The sequence below is a fragment of the Macrobrachium nipponense genome, chromosome 4 (genome assembly GCF_015104395.2).
Source record: "Macrobrachium nipponense isolate FS-2020 chromosome 4, ASM1510439v2, whole genome shotgun sequence".
NCBI classification, from domain to species: Eukaryota; Metazoa; Arthropoda; class Malacostraca; order Decapoda; family Palaemonidae; genus Macrobrachium; species Macrobrachium nipponense.
In genome coordinates, this window is record NC_061100.1 from 87,161,980 (window position 1) to 87,181,419 (window position 19,440).

The following is a 19,440-nucleotide window of genomic DNA, read 5'->3' on the forward strand; positions in this document are numbered from 1 at the left end:
GCACGTATGATTTTTTCGGAAGAGTTACCGCGCGGACGTAAAGAAAATTTTATTTTTTTCATAAATTCACCATAAATCGAAATATTGTGCTAGAGACTTCCAATTTGTTGCAAAATGAAGGTAAATGCTTGAATATTACTAGAATATAAGCGTTTTAGCTTAAAATTGCGTTTTTTTACCATTTCGGTAGAGTCAAAGTTGACCGAAGGTTGAAATTTTGGCAATTATCGTTATTTATATGAAAATATCTCAAAACTGATAAAAGCTACAACCATGGGTTGTTTTTAGTTGTATTTTGCATGAAATTGCACACATTTCCATATATAAAACTTTATATAACGGCTAATTTTAAAATGGTGCAAACATTACCACAATCGCATGTATGATTTTTTTCGGAAGAGTTACCGCGCGGACATAAGGAAAAAGTTTTTTCATAAATTCACCATAAATCGAAATATTGTGCTAGAGACTTCCAATTAGTTGCAAAATTAAGGTAAATGATTGAATATTACTAAAATATAAGAGTTTTAGCTTAAAATTGCGTTTTTCGACCATTTCGGTAGTCAAAGTTGACCGAAGGTTGAAATTTTGGCAATTATCGTTATTTATATGAAAATATCTCAAAACTGATAAAAGCTACAATCATGAGTATTTTAATGTTGTATTCTACATAAAAATGCGCACATTTTCATATATAATACTTCATGTAAAGGCTAATTTACAATGGTACAAAAATTATGTCAAAGTGACGAAATAATTTCCGAGATGTGTCACAGATACTTTTTAGTGCGGCAAGAAAGAAATTCGCGCTAGCGCGCCTGCGTAACGATTGTAAACAAAACAACACCTTGATCCGTGAACTCCCAGCATCCCCCAAGGCGCGTGATTCAAAAGTTTTAGGCTGGTAGGCCTATAAGTATTTTTCCGCAAATTTAAAAAAAAACTTTTGTAAGTCGACGTAAAATACGTCCAGTCGGCACACGGGAGACAAAAAATGTCGACGTAAAATACGTCCAGTCGGCGTAAGAGGGTTAATTAGCACTTTTCTAGAATTTAATTTGAGACATTCTGACCTCTTTTGATGTCCAAGGTTTCTGATATATATTAATAATTCAATTTCTTTGGGATGAATCTTACCTACTGTTAAAGTTAGCTTATATCTCTGCGCCGATTAGAGGGGTCGGCATTCAAACAAAAAATATAATGGCCGCCCAGATGACTGCCTAGTTAACCTGTTCTCCATCAGGTGTGTTTCAAATGTTTTAGCTTTTATCAGAATTCTCCTTGCCGCCATTGAGCTTAGGCAATTTTTGGTATTCTATGAAGTTTTACTGTTTTGCACCTGTTTACAGTATTGTAATTTCATTTTCCTAGCATGTCCTCACCGGAAGTAAAACCAATAACGTCATGCTATGTAGGAATGATTGTGCTGTAAGCAGAGGATTGAAATTTGAAGTAGATCAACATTTGGTTACTGGCTGCACGGGTACAGAGCGTGATCGTAGAACTAGATGTGAGGAATGTAGGGAATTGTTCTGAGGACTTTATGCCTGAATAAGATATAGGAAAGAAGGTAAGTGGATAGATTGCTAGTTAGGTCAGGACCAAACATGTCAGTTCTATCCTACCTAGTATCCCTTCATCTGCAGCTATCTATACTCAGGCTAGGCAATCTGGTAGTGCTAGTATAGAGATTTGCTTTGTAGCTCTGCCTTCAGGAAAAGCGTATCAAGAAGTTAGAACATGACATTAATCTTATTTTAAGTTCTAGTACAAGTTGAACTGAGTTCGTGACAGGGAACATTCTAAATCCCTCCATAGTGTGCACTCTTTTTTGCGTTCCCCTGTAATAAGCAAAGTGTTGGGGCCTTTGTCCGTACATAGCTTGAGCCTTGGACTGCCCTGCGGTAGTGTGACTTTGTGAAGGCGTTAGTTACCAATGAACTGGGTTGGTTCTCGGGGCGATGGGGCTCTGTGCTCTCCAATACCAATACCTCTTTAAAGGTTTTTGGCGCCAGCGGAAGTTTAGCGAGGAAGAGAGTGAGTCTTAACTCATTTCTGATGCTGCAGGCTAATGTTCTCATGCTTATTTTAACTCAGTTTAGAAGAAGTGAGGACATTTTTGCTTGTCTGCTTATGCTGCTCAGGTTAAGGGGGCCAGCCAGCTAATGCCATTTTTTAAGGACAGGACTTTGATATTCATACCACTTAATAAGGTGACTTGGGACATCTCCAAACTGCATATGATTTTTGCCTCTGACCTTTGGTTTTGTGATGCCAGGGTCATTTAGCCTGAAAATAGCCTTTTTTCAAAATCTGTCTCCTCCCTTGATACTTAATATTAAGTCCTTGGATTACTACTTGATGTAGACCTCCAATCAAAGGAAAAGTTTTTTTTTCTTAAAGTAATTTTTTTGCCCGATATGAATTTTTTCATTATGGTAAAAAAATAAATCCCATAAATCAGGAAAATAAATTTAGATAAAGGAGAAATAAAAATTGGGAAAAAGGGCTTCACTTAATTGTTCTATAATGTCTTTCTAAGTTATATACCAAATTTCAATGCTATAGCTTTAAAACTGAGGGAGAAGATAGAATTTCAAGGTCAATAAGTATAGTTTTGAGATACGGGCGTTCAAAGTTTTCCTTTGTATTTTTACAAAGACAATGTTAATTAATCATGATTATTATGAATTTTAGATTTCTCTTTGGGTATTAATAGTGAAAACCACTACCACAGCACCCTCTCCAATTAGCCTCTCCTACATCAAAACCCCTAAGAAAAGGGGAGCCGTCCTACGGCTTGCTACCTACCACCGCGTAGGTAGCAAATGTAGCGTCATACCTGAAGATAGCATACGCTACATCTGCTACCTACGTGGTGGTAGGTATGGTGGTAGGTAGCAAGCCGTAGGATGGCTACCCTTTTCTTAGGGGTTTTGATGTAGGAGAGGCTAATTGGCGACACGGCTTCCTCGCCCAGAAATAGATTTTTCCTACGTCAAAATCCCTTTTCTGGGCTCGACCTGTGTCGGCCAGTGAAATGTCCCTATAGCACTCATTTCTAGGTATTTATTAAATAAATGCTAAATATACCAGAGAAAAAAGCCATATGGAATGCCAGAGTTACTACCTCCAGCTCGCTCACCCTCATATGGTGTTGGTATAGCACAGGGGCGAGTGGAAACCACTATCACAGATGCTTTGCCAATTAGATGTCTCCTCTCTCAAAATCCCCCTCTAAAGAGGTGCCGTTATGTCTACCTTCTGCTCGCTACTACTACCTCTGTCAAGAACCTTCATTCCTGAATTAGCACTCTTCATGTCTACACTCACCATTTTCGCTGTCTCCAGGAAGTGTTTTTGCGAAGCAGCATGTCTTCCCTTGACCAAGAAGCTTCTTCATCTAAGTGGAGTGTGTATTCCATTTATTGTTTTTTGAGCACGATGGAGCAACGATGCATCCAATATTTTGCCCTTATTTTAAATCTCTTGTTCATGGGAGCCGGGCATGACGCTCTTCCAAATCCGCCATTTTGGATGCATGGTTGGCGGCGTGCGCGATTATATCAGAATTTTATTTCGCTGTGTAATTTTGTTCACCGTTCAGCACTTCACTGTATAGGCTACTGTTTTCGTATATTTTACCATCTCACTCCTTACGAATACTGAGAGCCTTGTTTATTACGGTTTGATCCTTACGTTATTAGCCTATTATAGGGCCTTTTTTGTTATCAGTCACTCAGGAGCGAGTTGGTTTCCTTACGTGCGTACGGTGATATGCTTCATACTACGTTATGTGCGAGTATTGTGGTTTAGGCATCCTAGGCTAGCCTAGTGGTACGCCAGTTTAGTTTAAGAGGTGACGATTCCTCATTCTTTCGCGGTGCACATGCATGTATGTTTCTAGTTTAGTTTTTTATTATAATCTTGTATTGCTATATTTGATGAGGTTGGGAGTTCTTCACGATGACCTACCCTAGCCTATCCGACCAGACCCAGGCTAGGTTTTGGAGGGTGGGCTAGGCGGGTTGAGTATATCCCACCACCCTTAGTGGCTCCTAGTACTGCCAACCCGACCAGGCAGATATGTTTGCTTGGAGGGTGGCCCAGGACTAGAGAGTTCCTCTCTTGTTATGTATGTAGGGGCTAGGCCTATCTTACCTGACCAGATCGGTAAATTCGATTTTGGAGGGTTGAGTTAGGTTCTAGGTGCCCTCTTCGTGACGTCCTTATAGGAGCCATCTTAGCCTACCTGACCAGATCTGTACCGATTTCGGAGGGTTATGCTGGGATCTTAGTTGGGTGCGGTTTTCTTCCCCCTTTTTTCGTCAGTACTTCCAATAATTCCTCATCAATTATTTTATGCATTATTTTTGTTGAGTCTAGCCTGGGCCATTGCCCCCTTTAGGGTGTCAGTTGGCCTACCATCTTCTGCCCCCTTTAGTAGTAGGCTAGTTAACAGCTTCTCGAGAAGTGGTATTCACTGATCGGTTGCTGTGGCCAGGCGATCACGACTCGTCCACTCTCCTCCAGACGACCCCCCCCGTCCCGGACTTGTTCCGGCACTGCTTTGTTAGCTCGCTGCCCAAGTAATCCTACTGATGAACAACAGCTAGAGCGTAGAGCACGGTCCTGGGGATTAGTCTGAGGAGATTGGGGGATTAGTAGATTATGTAATCTCTGTTGGTATGTCTCCGGGCCTAAATATTGTCCTAGAGACTTCCAATTTATTTCAAAATGAAGACAAATGATTGAATATTACTATACTGTAAGAGTATTAGCTTACAATTGCAGTTTTCAACCATATCTGACCAGTTAAAGTTGACCGAATGTCGAATTTTTTTATATATATATTTTTTATATGCAATTATTTTGGAAATAAGAAAAGCTACAACCTTCAAATATTTTTCGTTTTATTCTACATGAAATTGCACACATTTTCATATATAAAACTCAATGAAATGTCTAATATGAAACTCAGCAAATATTCCGAGAATGGGACGTACGCATTTCGGAGATTTGTGGCGGAGAATCCGCGTGCGGAGGGAAGGAAAGATTTTTTTTAAATTTACCATAAATCTAAATATTTTGCTAGAGACTTCGAATTTGTTTCAAGATGAAGATAAATGACTGAATATTACTAGATTGTAAGAGTTTTAGCTTACAATTGCGTTTTTCGACCATTTCAGTAGAGTCAAAGTTGACCGAACGTGTTTTTTTTCTATTTATCGTGATTTATATGCAAATATTTCAAAAATAAGAAAAGCTACAACCTTCAATTATTTATTGTTGTATTCTACATGAAATTGCGCACATTTTCATATATAAAACTTTATGTAACGGCTAATTTAAAATGGTGCAAACATTACCACAATCGCACGTATGATTTTTTTGGAAGAGTTACCGCGCGGACATAAAGAAAATGTTATTTTTTTCATAAATTCACCATAAATCGAAATATTGTGCTAGAGACTTCCAATTTGTTGCAAAATGAAGGTAAATGCTTGAATAGTACTAGAATATAAGCGTTTTAGCTTACAATTGCATTTTTTGACCATTTCGGTAGAGTCAAAGTTGACTGAAGGTTGAAATTTTGGCAATTATCGTTATTTATATGAAAATATCTCAAAACTGATAAAAGCTACAACCATGGGTTGTTTTTAGTTGTATTTTGCATGAAATTGCACACATTTCCATATATAAAACTTTATATAACGGCTAATTTTAAAATGATGCAAACCTTACCACAATCGCATGTATGATTTTTTTCGGAAGAGTTACCGCGTGGATGTAAGGAAAAAGTTTTTTCCTAAATTCACCATAAATCAAAATATTGGGCTAGAGGCTTCCAATTAGTTGCAAAATTAAGGTAAATGATTGAATATTACTAAAATATAAGTGTTTTAGCTTACAATTGTGTTTTTCGATCATTTCGGTAGAGTCAAAGTTGACCAAAGGTTGAAATTTTGGCAATTATCGTTATTTATATGAAAATATCTCAAAACTGATAAAAGCTACAATCATGAGTATTTTAATGTTGTATTCTACATAAAAATGCGCACATTTTCATATATAATACTTCATGTAACGGCTAATTTACAATGGTACAAAAATTATGTCAAAGTGACAAAATAATTTCCGAGATGTGTCACAGATACTTTTTAGTGCGGCAAGAAAGAAATTCGCGCTTGCGCGCCTGCGTAACGATTGTAAACAAAACAACACCTTGATCCGTGAACTCCCAGCATCCCCCAAGGCGTGTGATTCAAAAGTTTTAGGCTGGTAGGCCTATAAGTATTTTTCTGCGAATTTTAAAAAAAACTTGTAAGTCGACGTAAAATACATCCAGTCGGCACACGTGAGACAAAAAATGTCGACGTAAAATACGTCCAGTCGGCGTAAGAGGGTTAAATATTCGGCAGTGGCTGCAGGGAACATTGTCTTGCCTGATACGGCCTAGTTTTGTAATTCTAAATCTGTAATTAGTTTTTTTGCTTTTAATTATCTTTTGGTACTCACTCTCACTTACTGCCTCGCTTGTAATCCCTGCCTTTCTGCCTTTTGTTCCGGACTGGATTGCTCATCAACCCACTCCTGTACATGTACAAAGTTCATTAACCCTCTTACGCCGATTGGACGTATTAAACGTCGAGTCAAAATGTCTCCCGTATGCCGATTGGACGTATCATACGTCGGCTCAAAAAAGTTTTTTTAAAAATTCGCGGAAAAATACTTCTAGGCCTACCAGCCGAAAACTTTTGTATCACGCGCCTTGGGGGATGCTGGGAGTTCACGGATCAAGGCGTTGTTTTGTTTACAATCGCTACGCAGGCGCGCCAAGCGCGAATTTCTTTCTTATCGCACTAAAAAGTATCAGTGACACATCTCGGAAATTATTTAGTCACTTTGACATAATTATTGCACCATTTTAAATTATCCTTTACATGAAGTATTATATATGAAAATGTGCGCAATTTCATGCACAATACAACTAAAAAATACTCATGATTGTAGCTTTTATCAGTTTTGAAATATTTTCATATAAATAACGATAAGTGCAAAAATTTCAACTTTCGGTCAACTTTGACTCTACAGAAATGGTCGAGAAACGCAATTGTAAGCTAAAACTCTTACATTATAGTAATATTCAATCATTTGCCTTCATTTTGCAACAAATTGGACGTCTCTAGCACAATATTTCGATTTATGGTGAATTTATGAAAACACTTTTTCCTTACGTTCGTGCGATAACTCTTCCGATAAATTTTTTCGTGCGATTGTCCTAATGTTTGCACCCTTTTAAATTTTCCGTTACATAAAGTTTTATATATGGAAATGTGCGCAATTTCATGCACAATACAACAAAAAACAACCAATTGTTGTAGCTTTTATCAGTTTTGAAATATTTTCATATAAATAACGTTAAGTGCAAAAATTTCAACTTTCGGTCAACTTTGACTCTACCGAAATGGTTGAAAAACGCAATTGTAAGCTAAAACTCTTATATTCTAGTAATATTCAATCATTTACCTTCATTTTGCAACGACTTGGAAGTCTCTAGCACAATATTTAGATTTATGGTGAATTTATGAAAAAAAAAACATTACGTTCGCGCGGTAACTTCCGAAAAAATCAGAATTTTTTTGTGCGATTGTCGAAATGTTTGCACCATTTAAAATTAGCTGTTACATAAAGTTTTATATATGAAAATGTGCGTAATTTCATGTAGAATACAACTAAAAATGATTGAAGGTTGTAGCTTTTCTCTTTTTTCGAAATATTTGCATATAAATCACGATAAATAGAAAAAAACCACGTTCGGTCAAATTTGACTCTACCGAAATAGTTGAAAAACGCAATTGTAAGCTAAAACTCTTACGGCCTAGTAATATTCTGTCATTTTTCTTCATTTTGAAACAAATTTTAAGTCTCTAAAACAATATTGTGATTTATGGTGAATTTTTGAAAAATATATTTACCTTCACTCCGCGCGCCGATTCGCGGCCGCAAGTCTCCGAAATACGTACATGGCATTATCCTAATATTTGCTCCTTTTCATATTAGCCTTTTTATAGAGTTTCATATATCAAAATGTGCGCAAATTCATGAAAAATACAATAAAAAAATAATTGAAGGTTGTAGCTTTTTCCATCTTCGAAATATGTCCATATAAAAAAATATATATATTAAAATTTCGACATTCGGTCAAATTTAACTCGTCCGAAATGGTCGAAATCTGCAATTCTAATCTAAAACTCTTACAGTATCATAATATTCAATCATTTGTCTTAATTTTGAAACAAATTGGAAGTCTCTAGAACATTATTTAGAATTACGGTGAATTTTTGAAAATAACATTTTTTTACGTCCGCTCGTTACGAATTCGTACATCATTTTGTGATAATATTTTTCCGGTGTTGCTTTTATTGTTTTACAATGTATTATATATCAAAATAATTGCAATTTAGTGTACAATACAACGCAAAAAAAAGTAACTGGTTAGCTTTGACCGTTTTCTGCACAGCGTGATTTGAATACAATTATGTATGAATTTTTTTTTTTTCGCTACCATATATCGCATTATTTACATATGATAATGATATTATTTTTCATTTCTGATGGTTGCATTCTAAACTTCAGGCAATGACAAAAAAAGGAGCCAAAAATGAACTCTTAATCTTCAAAAGTACGTGCGCTGTAATTTTTTGAAAAAAATATTTTTTCCACTTCCGCGCTCACTCCAAACCAGGCCCGGCATACGGGAGACGTTTTGATTTTTAGGGCTCCGGCGTAAGAGGGTTAATATGTTTCTTTCCATGTTTATTACCTGTTGCATTTTCCTAGTGATAGTGTGGATTTGGTCATATTAGGTGCTTTTTACCATTTGTAATTTGTTATCCTTACCTTGGTTATTAAAATAATAATTTTAAGGAATTTTTATTTTCCTTTCATATAAATTTTTGTTTACATTTTATTTCCAAGCTTGTATGGCCAATTCTCTGTTACTATTTCACTGGCCGACACAGGTCGAGCCCAGAAAAGGGATTTTGATAAAGAAAAAATCTATTTCTGGGGAAGACCTGTGTCGCCCAGTGAACCCATCTTAGAGCGAATTTTCTTATTCTGTATGTTAGCGAGATGTTTTGCTTGTCTTCTGCTTTTTGGCATGATGAAATTCTTGCTGAAACAAAGATAAACAGATGTAAAAGCAAGCTAATGTCAGAGGTGAAACTCAAACTTGTATCCTCTATCATGTTCTGCTCGCACTGAAGAGTGGTAAGCTGAGAACCTTCCCTCCTGCGACTCATGGAATCTCTACGGATGCCATTGCTCACAATTTGTTTGACAATGAATATAAAAATTTACGATAACAGAAGAAATATTGCATTTTCTTTTACGGATCAATGTTTTTGGCTTATTGAGTTACGTTTACTAATTACCCTGCAACTACGAAAGTAAGAGGAATTTTGACGAAATATTTCATTTACGCATTCTCCATTGCCATACGATGGCCCTTGTAGCTGTTTGTACAATCTTGTTTTATACTTTTCATGGATAAGTTCAGCCCTCAGGTTCTAGTAGATGGATAGTTGCAAGCCTCCTGGCATGCTTGAAGAGACTGAGGCAGTACCTTACATGGTGGAGGCAGTGAAGGGGAGTTATGATTCTTTTTTGGTTGCCCTCCACTGGCTTGATCTCCTATAGCTGTTCCTTTGTCTTTTTCAGCAGAAGTCTCTCTCTAGTAGGAGGTTGTATATAGAGAGAATGAATGGACCAGGTGGTAAATTACTGGGATTACCTCTTTACCTGTCTTTCCTAGCTCCATAAGCAATTGGAGATAAGCGGTCATTCTTGGACATTTTGAGACTGAATAACCTGAAGCTTCTGTCCCCATACTTTTTGGTTTCCTAGCATGGTTTTAATGCTTTTCCAAAGAACAGTCAGACTTGTGGTGGACATGGAGGAAACGTATTCCTCTCACCAGTGCATCTTCAGTCACGTAAATTCCTTCAAGGTGTATTTACAAGAAGGCACTGCTGTTCAGTGAGCTTTGTTTGGGTTAGTGTACAGTGCCTTGTTAGGGATTTTGTTGCCCATACGTGGACGGTGTCAATTTTTAGGAGCAAGAATCTTTTCCACTGACTCACTGGTTAATCACTGGATCAAGTTGGGCAACTTTGTTGACAGAATTCCAAAGGCCAAGGACCTGTTGCTTTACCTGGCTCAGTCTCTGTGCATTATGATTTCTAATTCTCTCTAAATCCTCCTCATTCTTATCTAGTGTTGTGGGGATGATACTTAAAATGTGCAGGCTTGTCTGTCAAAGATTGAATAGGCACTTGCTTCTTCAAGAATTTTAGGCCTGAATAGTAAGGGCTTTCTTTATCAGGAAACATGGCCTCACTGGGGATTTTACGAGATAATCAGGCTCAGTCAATGTACAGTCTCGGCATAAGAGATTATAACTTACAACTACATAACTTTAATTAAGTTTGTAAGTAATCCAGAACCATCATTGTTGCCAAGTTCTGTAGGAGGGGCTCTGTAACCAAGAGTTGTCCATGTTATTCTTAAGCTTTTGGTTTTTCCCTTTGTCATGTAACACAAAACAAAAGAGTTTTAACTAGTCTTTACACTTCATACAACATAGAATGGTCAGCACTACATCTGGTAAAACTTTCTAGATGTCAGGGCAGTGGAAAGACCATCACAGGTGCCTAGCTGGTTTATCCCTGGTCAGAAACAAAGTTTGCTGCTTTGAGTGAAATGAACAACAAAACATTGCTTTGATCATTCATTCATACTTTCCTCAGTATTGCATCATCATCATGTGCTTTTAGGTCTCACTGAGGATCAGCACCGTAAGGTGTTAAGTTTAGGTGCAGGCCTAAAGTTTGTCTGAATTATTTACTATGAAACCTTTTATTTAGCACTATCTGCAGTTAAAAGAGTAAATTTATTGCAAGCGCCATTCTTAAGCTGTTGTAAAGGGAATGCTATTTCATCATTTTGCCTTAGAGCTGAGGATGATGTTAAGGCTTCATTTTTCAGAGAACTTTAAGAATTCCATTGTAACATCCTTAGTGGGGAAGAGGAAACACTTCTCTGTCCTGTTGGGGCAATTTAAACTTACTCAGATAGGTTAAGCCTGGAAGAGGTAGTTATCCTTTTAGAGACCTAGAACATCTTTGTCAAAGGTTAATCCTGGAAGAGGCAAAGTTAATTTTTAGTTTAGTGATTTTAGGAACCCTAGATGTTTAAAGGTTAAGCCTGGAGGGGACAAAGTTAACTTTGTTTTGTGGTTTTAGAAAAACTGGAATGTCTTTGAAGGTTAACCCTGGAAGAGGCAAAGTTAACCTTTTCTTTTGTGGTTTTAGAAAACTAGAGCATCTTTGTCAAAGAACACAAGGTCCTCTGTGACATATTTCATTAAGCCAGTGCATGAGACCAACCTCCATACCTTCTACCTTTATTGAAGGTAAACATTCATAATGTGAGCAGCAGTTGTAACTTCATTTAGTGTTATGTTAATTTGTTGCGTCAGGATAGGATTAATGTGGTGCAGTAGAAGTGCAATTTGGTTTGACCTGCTTGATACCTTAAGTATGCAGAATAGTATTTGAAAACAGCAAAGCCCTTAGTCCACTACTAGTAGTGGGTAGTCTTTTCCTGAACTGAAGAAAGAGCAGTCCTTTGGGCTCTTTGTTTAATCCTGGATTTTAATATTTTGATGAGTGTGAAGGTACAAATTTTTTATTGGAGCATACCTTTTTATCATAAAGATTTTTATATTAAGTGATTGTTGTTTTATAGAGCTTTTGGACCCAGGTACAGGCATCCCCTCCCCTTGCTTCTGTTTCGTTCTGACTGAATTGACTGAATTGAAGCAGTTTTCTCCGCAAGGCTGGTCTTCTGTACACGTATGAGAGCCATGCTCCCTGAATGCAATCCAACTTCTGGTGGTAGTAAAATCCAGAAGGGATTCCAGATCTGGTAAGAATGTTTTGGGTTTCATGCAAGAAACCTTAAGCTCGATTGGCTGAGCCGGTTTTCGTTTAGCTGTACTACCTACTGTCCTCTCAATGTGGGAATCAGCTAACTTTAACATTAGGTAAAATTCAACCCAAATAATAAGATTTTTATAATAGAATTTATTATTTGGATACTTACCCACTGTTAAAGTAGACCCCACCCAGCTTCCCCACAAGTTAGTTGGCTGTCAAGGAGAATTCTGACAAGCTAAAACATTCAAAACACACCTGATGGAGAACAGGTGAACTAGACAGTCATCTGGGCAGCCATTTGGTTTTTGTTTGAATGCCAACTTGCCTAATAGGCGCGGAGATATAAGCTAACTTTAACAGTAGGTAATTATCTAAAAAATAAATTTTTATTATGAAAATTTTTATAATTGCTCATGCTTGTGCACTAATAACTTTCCAGTGATTTTCCTTTGGGATGATGACAGATTGGACAGCACACTAAAAGTGGGACACTTGACTATTCTTTTTTGCAGCATAAATTAGTGTGTTTTTTTAACTTCTTTACATTGCTTAGTTGTAAGTAATTAGTGATAACTCAAAATCTTTGACTTGGTGAAAATTCTGTTTCTGCTTGCTAAGGAGGCCATTCTTTGTGCTTTTATAACCTATGTGCATGACTTGTCATTTATCTGTAAACAAACATGTAAATTTTGCTTTGCTTCCTCAAGTCCAGGTCATTTATGGAGTGTATGTAATAAAGACCATACAACCAAGCACTGAACCCTAAGGCACTTCACCTCCATTTAGGACATTTTGCGTACAAGACGATGTCCTGTTGAGAACTGTGTTTTCTGCTACTTAACCAGTTGTCTATCCAGTTTCTGACTTTTATGATACTGTACATAGACTACTAACTTATGCCTTTATTCTTTAATGTCAGTATGCCCTATGCCTTCTGGAAGTCCTGAAATTGTATATCCTACTATACTTTTTTCACATTTACTATTTACTACATATGTCATAGAAGATTTCTGGAATCTTGATCAAGCATTAACTTCCTTGACAAAAATCCATATTGGTTAATTATGATTAGATTATTTGATTCTTGTTCTCATGATGGTACCTGCTATGACGGAGTCAGATATGTATCTTCTTAGGAACTGAAGTTTTTTTGTGGCATATTTTGCAGTTTCTAATGGATCACTGCTTTTCTTTGCCTCAACAGTGCTTTGTAAATATCACAAGAGTTGAGGAATTATACTTTGTGTCACAAGTGGTGAGGTGCTATCTCTTATTACTTGGCTACTTTGATTGATTGCTCCAGTGGAATCCATTTAGACCTGAAGTTTATATTTTGATCAACTTTCTTAATTTAATCATTTTCACAGTTTTATCTGTTATTTCCACTTTTTGTAACAGTTTGTTTGATAAGTCTTTTTGGGACATGAATTTCTGAAGTGTCTTCCACAGTGTACACACTGGCAAGGTATTCAGAAGGACACAATTCCTATGTTCATTTGTAATTATCAGTCTCCATTTTAATTTTAAAGTTATATTCTACATGGAAAATGCTTCCATTGGACATAGACTAATTAAGGTCAAAATATTTTTCAAAAAGAAAAGCTGCTTATTTTCAGAATGGTATCTTTATAAGGTAGAAAACTGTTGTCAGACCATAATTACCCAAAATTTGGATTAGTGATTATGGAGACTAGATCCTCCACCAAAAGTGGGTCCTTTGTAGGCAGTTAAGGGTTTTGCTCTTTACAGTTGCAACTTGGCAGGTCCTGGGCAGCAGCACACCACCAGACAGCCATCCAGTCACCATAACTGAGAATATCAGTTGAGATCTTCATTGATGGCAAGACTCTGAGACTCAGGACATTTATTTCTCAGACCTTTCCCTTTGGAAGTCTTTTTCTGGATACTTTGATGCATGGAGAGGGAGCACATCTAGATTTTCAAGTTGCAATGATTTGGTCTTAACGAGAAGAAGGGTGCAATATGAATACAATACTTTGCTCTCTATAAGGATGCAGGAATCTAGAAGTAATGACCAACATTTACAGTAGCTATTTTAATGAGTCAATACTTGCAGACAGCCATAGCATAGACAACTTACTCTCCTCTTGGGAAATCCTTTTTTTTTTTTTTTGATCATGACTCTGGAGGTGGTGATGCTCCCCATTTGAAGCCCTCATCACAACGAGCCTAAGCAAGAAGATTGACATATTGTTCACCCTTCTCAGATCTAGCCTGCAGCCTATGCCTTTCCTCTGTAGAGCTAGATCATGATGTTATTGCAGAAAATTTGTAACTCCAAGAACCTGTCAGTTACTTGTGGCATCACATTGTTCAGAGCAGAAATAGTTTGCCAACCTTCTGTCTCTTCCTGTAGACTATTCATGGAACCTTCCCAAGTGGCAAAATCTTATTCAACTTCTTTTTCATTAATTTCACCAGAAGCTAGAGATGCTGGATCGTTCATCATAAATGTTATCTAGTGAATTCTTAAAGAGAAAAGCTTTTCAGCAGATGCACCTGATGCTGTCTAAGCCATACTGTCATGTCAGAACTGGGCACCCCTCTTGGCCATTAAAGGATGTAGGTCTACTCTTTCTCAGATCTTCAAGCCTTGTGGATTCAAAAGGGATCCCTCAATGGAACTCAAAAGGTTATACTCACATTTCATTAAGGACATTCTTTGAAAGACCAATAAGCTGCCTAATCTGCCTTGATGAGACCTTCCCTAACTAATGAGAAGGAATTTTAAAGTGGTTTTTAAGTTTTTGGGCCAGGCTTCCTTCTCAGACTTTATCATTAAGATGTCTTTCCTCTGGGCTTTACCTTTGATAGAGGTCACTGAAATTCATGCTCTTTCCGTTAAGGTAAACCATATGAATAATTAGGAATCATTAGGTCTTTCTTTTTCTGCTGACATTATAGTGAATATTCAAAACCTAGGTATCCAGGACCAATCCATGGTATCCTTCACTATTCTGCTTCTCTCAACTGATAAAAAAAAGAGAGAGAAAAAAAAAAGAGGACCTTCTTTATCCAGTTAGAATAATCCATTGCCATCTTAAAATTCAAGAAGAGTCTGTGCTTCCAGTGTATCTTTCCACAGATTATACTGATGAATCGCGTCAAAATGTTGTGAACAAAAATGTCGTCCATCACATTGTTGCGTGTTTCGTCATCCATTACAATGTTGTGTGACAAAGTGCTGGTGTCAGTTGTCCCCACAGTCAAAATGTTGTGAACCAAAATATTGTGTAGCACCCCTGAAGTTCATACCAAGAGTCTCCATGGACCAAACAATGATACTGTTAAGGCCTGGACCACTTTCACACAAAAGAAACTGATATCCAGCATTTGTCACTTGATGCCAATCTGGTATCTGCAGTTTTTGCATTTTTGGAGTCATATTTCTTCCGTCAGATCGGCATGGAAAGTGTTGTAACCCTGGGACATGCGTTGTAAACCTGGAAATAATTTCTGATTAATATAATTGAAAAGTGTCATAACCTCAGAACGTTGTAAGCCAAACCCATCGTAAGCCAGGGACTGCCTGTACTTGACCCCATTGCTTGTCCATGTACGTGATTCATCACACATCTAGTAGCTGCTTGATATGTCATTTCATCCCACATCCGTATATTAATGTCCATGGTCGTATACCAACTTCCACGTATGTGTACCATGCTCACGTTCGTATACCAACGCCCTCCTCTGTATACCACGTCCTCTTCCATATACCAATGTCCACCACCGTATACCAATGTACATGTACCAATGCCCTCATCCGTATATCAACATCCACGCCTGTGTTCCAGGGTCCACGTATGTGTACCAATGCCCACGTCTGTATACCACGTCCACATATGTGGTTCATCGAACGACCGCATTCCAGTGTTTTCTTTTCAAGTTGCATTGTATTTGGGAGCATAGTTCTTTTGGCAAGAGATGACAACCTACCAAGAGGTCATTTGGAATGTCTGTGCAAATGCCAGTCGATGGATTGATTCAATCAAGCCATCCAGTCTTCTTTGTGATTCAGGCCTACTTTATATGTTAGATACTTGGTTCTAGAAACTCTGAGGAGAAGGAAGGTAAGGAAATACTGGCCTTTCTGTTTTAGCCTAGCCTGGCAAGTAGTTAAAAACTAACATGACTTAGCTTAAGTGGTTAAGGTCTTAGCCTAGCCCAACTAGTTCAAAAGCTATCTTAACCTAGCCTAAGTGGTTGAGTTCTTAGCCTAGCAAGTGCTGAGCTTTTAGCTAGCCTAACCAGTTCAAGGCTACAATATCCTTAGCCTAGCCTAACTAGTTCAAAGCTACTTTAACCTAGTCTTAAGTGGTTGAGTTCATAACCTAGCCTGTCTATTTCTAAGCTACTTTAACCTAGTCTAAGTGGTTTATATCTTAGCTTAGTTTAACTACTACAATGCTACCTTAATTTAGCCTAAGTGATTGAGTTTTTAGCCCAGCCTAATTAGTTCAAGGCTACCTCATCCTAGTATGTGGTTGAGTTCTTAGCCTAGCCTAACTGGTCAAAGCTACCTTAACCTAGCATAAGTGGTTGAGTTCTTAACCTTGTAAGTGGTTAATTCACGAACTAGCATAGCTAGTCTCGTTAGTTAGAACCTTCCTTTCTATCTTAGCTTTGCCTAACTGCTAGAATTCTTGCGTAGCAGGCCTACAGGGATAAGGTCTTAGGCTAACCTATAATAACAATTAATGGGTGCACTAGTTGACCCTTCCCTTGCCTATAGTATATCCTAGCCTAGGTGTTGAGTCCTAGATCTAGCCTGGATTGGGCAAACATATTTCTCCATACTTCTGCTAGCCTAAGTGTTGGAGTTCTCAGCCTAGCCTGCTGGTTTGAGATTATGTATTTTTTTCATAATCTTCAAATATCCAGATGGTCTGCTTCTTGTTTCTGCAAGATTTTTCCCTTTCTTCAAGAAGTTGACTTTGGGTTGGGTTAGGTTCAGTTCCTAGTTTAACCTTCCTTTTCATACAAGTGACCAGATCAGTAATGTAACTCATATTCTGGTGGTCTTCTATTCGAAGTAGGTAGGATCCATCTTAGCTCTGTTTATGTTGCTCAGGAACACCGCCATGTTGGTTCCTTGGCGTAGAAGGGACGCCATGGCCTGCCACTGTACGGTGACTCCTCTGATGAGTAGCATACTGATTGTATGTCATCATAAGGTATCACCTCATAGCAAATCTCTACTGTTGAATATGCACATTTCCTGTGCAGCTCAAGGTCTTCTCCCAGTTCTACAGTGCAATTACTTTGTCATGCAAAAGTTTACAGTAGGAGATTTTGAGCATATCTGTGCTGAGTTTTTTGTTTTAGGATATCCCCATGGGGTATCCTATTGTCTTTTCAGTGTTTGAAGACCTTGTTAGACCTTTTCTCGGTAACGCATTATAGTGGTCTTCTAATCATGGTTCCAGAATTGTTCATTGGAGATGAAACTCCTCTCTGCCGCCAGCTCCACTCATTTGACCCGAGATGCACTAGTGTGCGGTTGACACCTCTGTGGAGCTCATGGTAAGCTATTTCCAGGCAGGAGAAATGTGGTGGCCAATGATCCAGCCATTGGAGTAAAGGCCTATGTGTGTCGTGGTCTTTGAATCAAGACGTAGTGGTTTACCATTTTGCCCTTAGGGAAGATCCATGGTAGACCCCTTTGCCTCTCGCTTCAACAGGAAGCTGGAGGTCTACTTTTTGGAGGTCTAGGATCCTCTTCCTCAGGCAGAGGACACTCTTCATCATCCTTGGCACAATCTCCAGGGCATGAATTTTCTCAGTTCTGCTAGACACGTCAGGTCCTGGACAGAGAAGTCTGCCGGATCCATCAGGTCCTGGACAGAGTAATCTGCTGGATCCAAAAATTCCTGGACAGAATTGTGAGCTCCAGGAATTTCAGGGTGTCCTTGGTGGTTCCTCTGTGTACAGAGGCAGAGTGGTTTCCAAAACTTCTGTATCTTCTGTCAGCAATTCTGAGAGAAATCCTCCATGGGGCCTTTCTTGCCAGCCTCATGTGGAAATGTTCCACCAGTCGGTAAAATCTGTCACTCCACAGCCGGAGACTGTCTAGTATCTCCTGAAAGCGAGAAGGTTTTCTCACAAAGCAGCAGGCCAGATGTCCAGCTATCTCAGGAGGTCTTCGTCATTAGTTTACCAGGGCAAGTGGGCCACCTACTATGGTTCTTCAAGTTGATCTTGCTCCTGAAAGGCTTGGACATCTCTTCATCCTGGCAAATATCAGTGTTGTTCATGAGTTTTGAACAGTCCTATTCAACAAGAAAGCTCAAATATGCAAAGTTCAATCTTACTCTGGTCATGAGTAGTCTCACTTGAGCTCCATTCAAACCACTACGTCAGTGGTCAGTCGGGAATCTGACACCAAGTCAGTTTTTCCTTTTTGCCTTGACTTCCTCAAAACGAGAGAGGTATATTCATGGCAGCACCAGGAGTGAGAGGTCTGTAGCCTTCAAATTTATCCCGAATCTTGTAGATAAGACTCAAAATCCCTCGGTTCATGATAAAATATTTGTCTCGTTTTCATTCTTCTCATGAATGAATTGGTGGACAGTGATCCATAGGAGTTTTTGCCTTGTCCTGTCAAAGCTCTGCCCTGCTATCTAAGGATTCTCCACCTAAGACCCAGGTGTCATAGACTGTGTGTTGACACCGGTCAGTCCAGATTGGAAGTTCCCAAGATCTCCTTTTCATTCTGGCTGCGTGAGGTGATTAAAAAGGCATACTTCTCATCGAATAGATCTGTCACACACTGTCTGTGCAGACTAGAGCATATAAAATCAGAGGAATGAGTTTCTCTCTGGCAGTTAAGAAGAACTTGTCTATTCATAGGGTTTTGAATGCTGGCTCCTGGCTTTAGCAGACCACGTTCACTTCCTTTTCCTGAAGTACATTGCCCAGAAGTCCTTGGACACTTTTTTTTCCTTGGGTCTGGTGGTGGTTGCCTATGAAGTTATGTAACTCATCCAGTGCCCCCAGGAGGACAGTTTGTATCTTACATAAGATGATTGTATGGGAAAGAGAATGAGGGAGATGGCTGGTCTCCTCCTTTCTCTTTTTTCCTTTCTTCTTCCTGACAGGCAGGTTGAAGAGTTAGACACATCATAAGCTGGAACTGGTCTGATACAGGTGAGTGTGGCAGCCTTACTAGTTGCAGGTAGTATTTGTTTGTTCCTATACAATAAACGAATCTGCTTCTCAGTAGCATTTACTCCTCTCTCTAACAAGGGGAGAGAGGAGTTGTAACAAATCCCTGTGGCCTATGTGGTATGTTCCATGAATAAATAGAATTCTTTTTATCTTCCACTAATGCAATGAATCTGGACATCTCTCATTGTATTTCATCCCAGATGGTCGAGTTCTTAGATACTCGTTAATCTATTCTCTCACGGCT

At 38.4% G+C, this 19,440-nt stretch overlaps 1 protein-coding gene across 7 annotated transcripts in view; it reads left to right on the plus strand.

The window, feature by feature from the left end:
* LOC135210991 (cysteine protease ATG4B-like) overlaps nt 1-19,440 on the plus strand; it is a 196,565-nt gene that overhangs the window by 97,802 nt on the left and 79,323 nt on the right. The gene's annotated exons all lie outside the window — the stretch shown is intronic.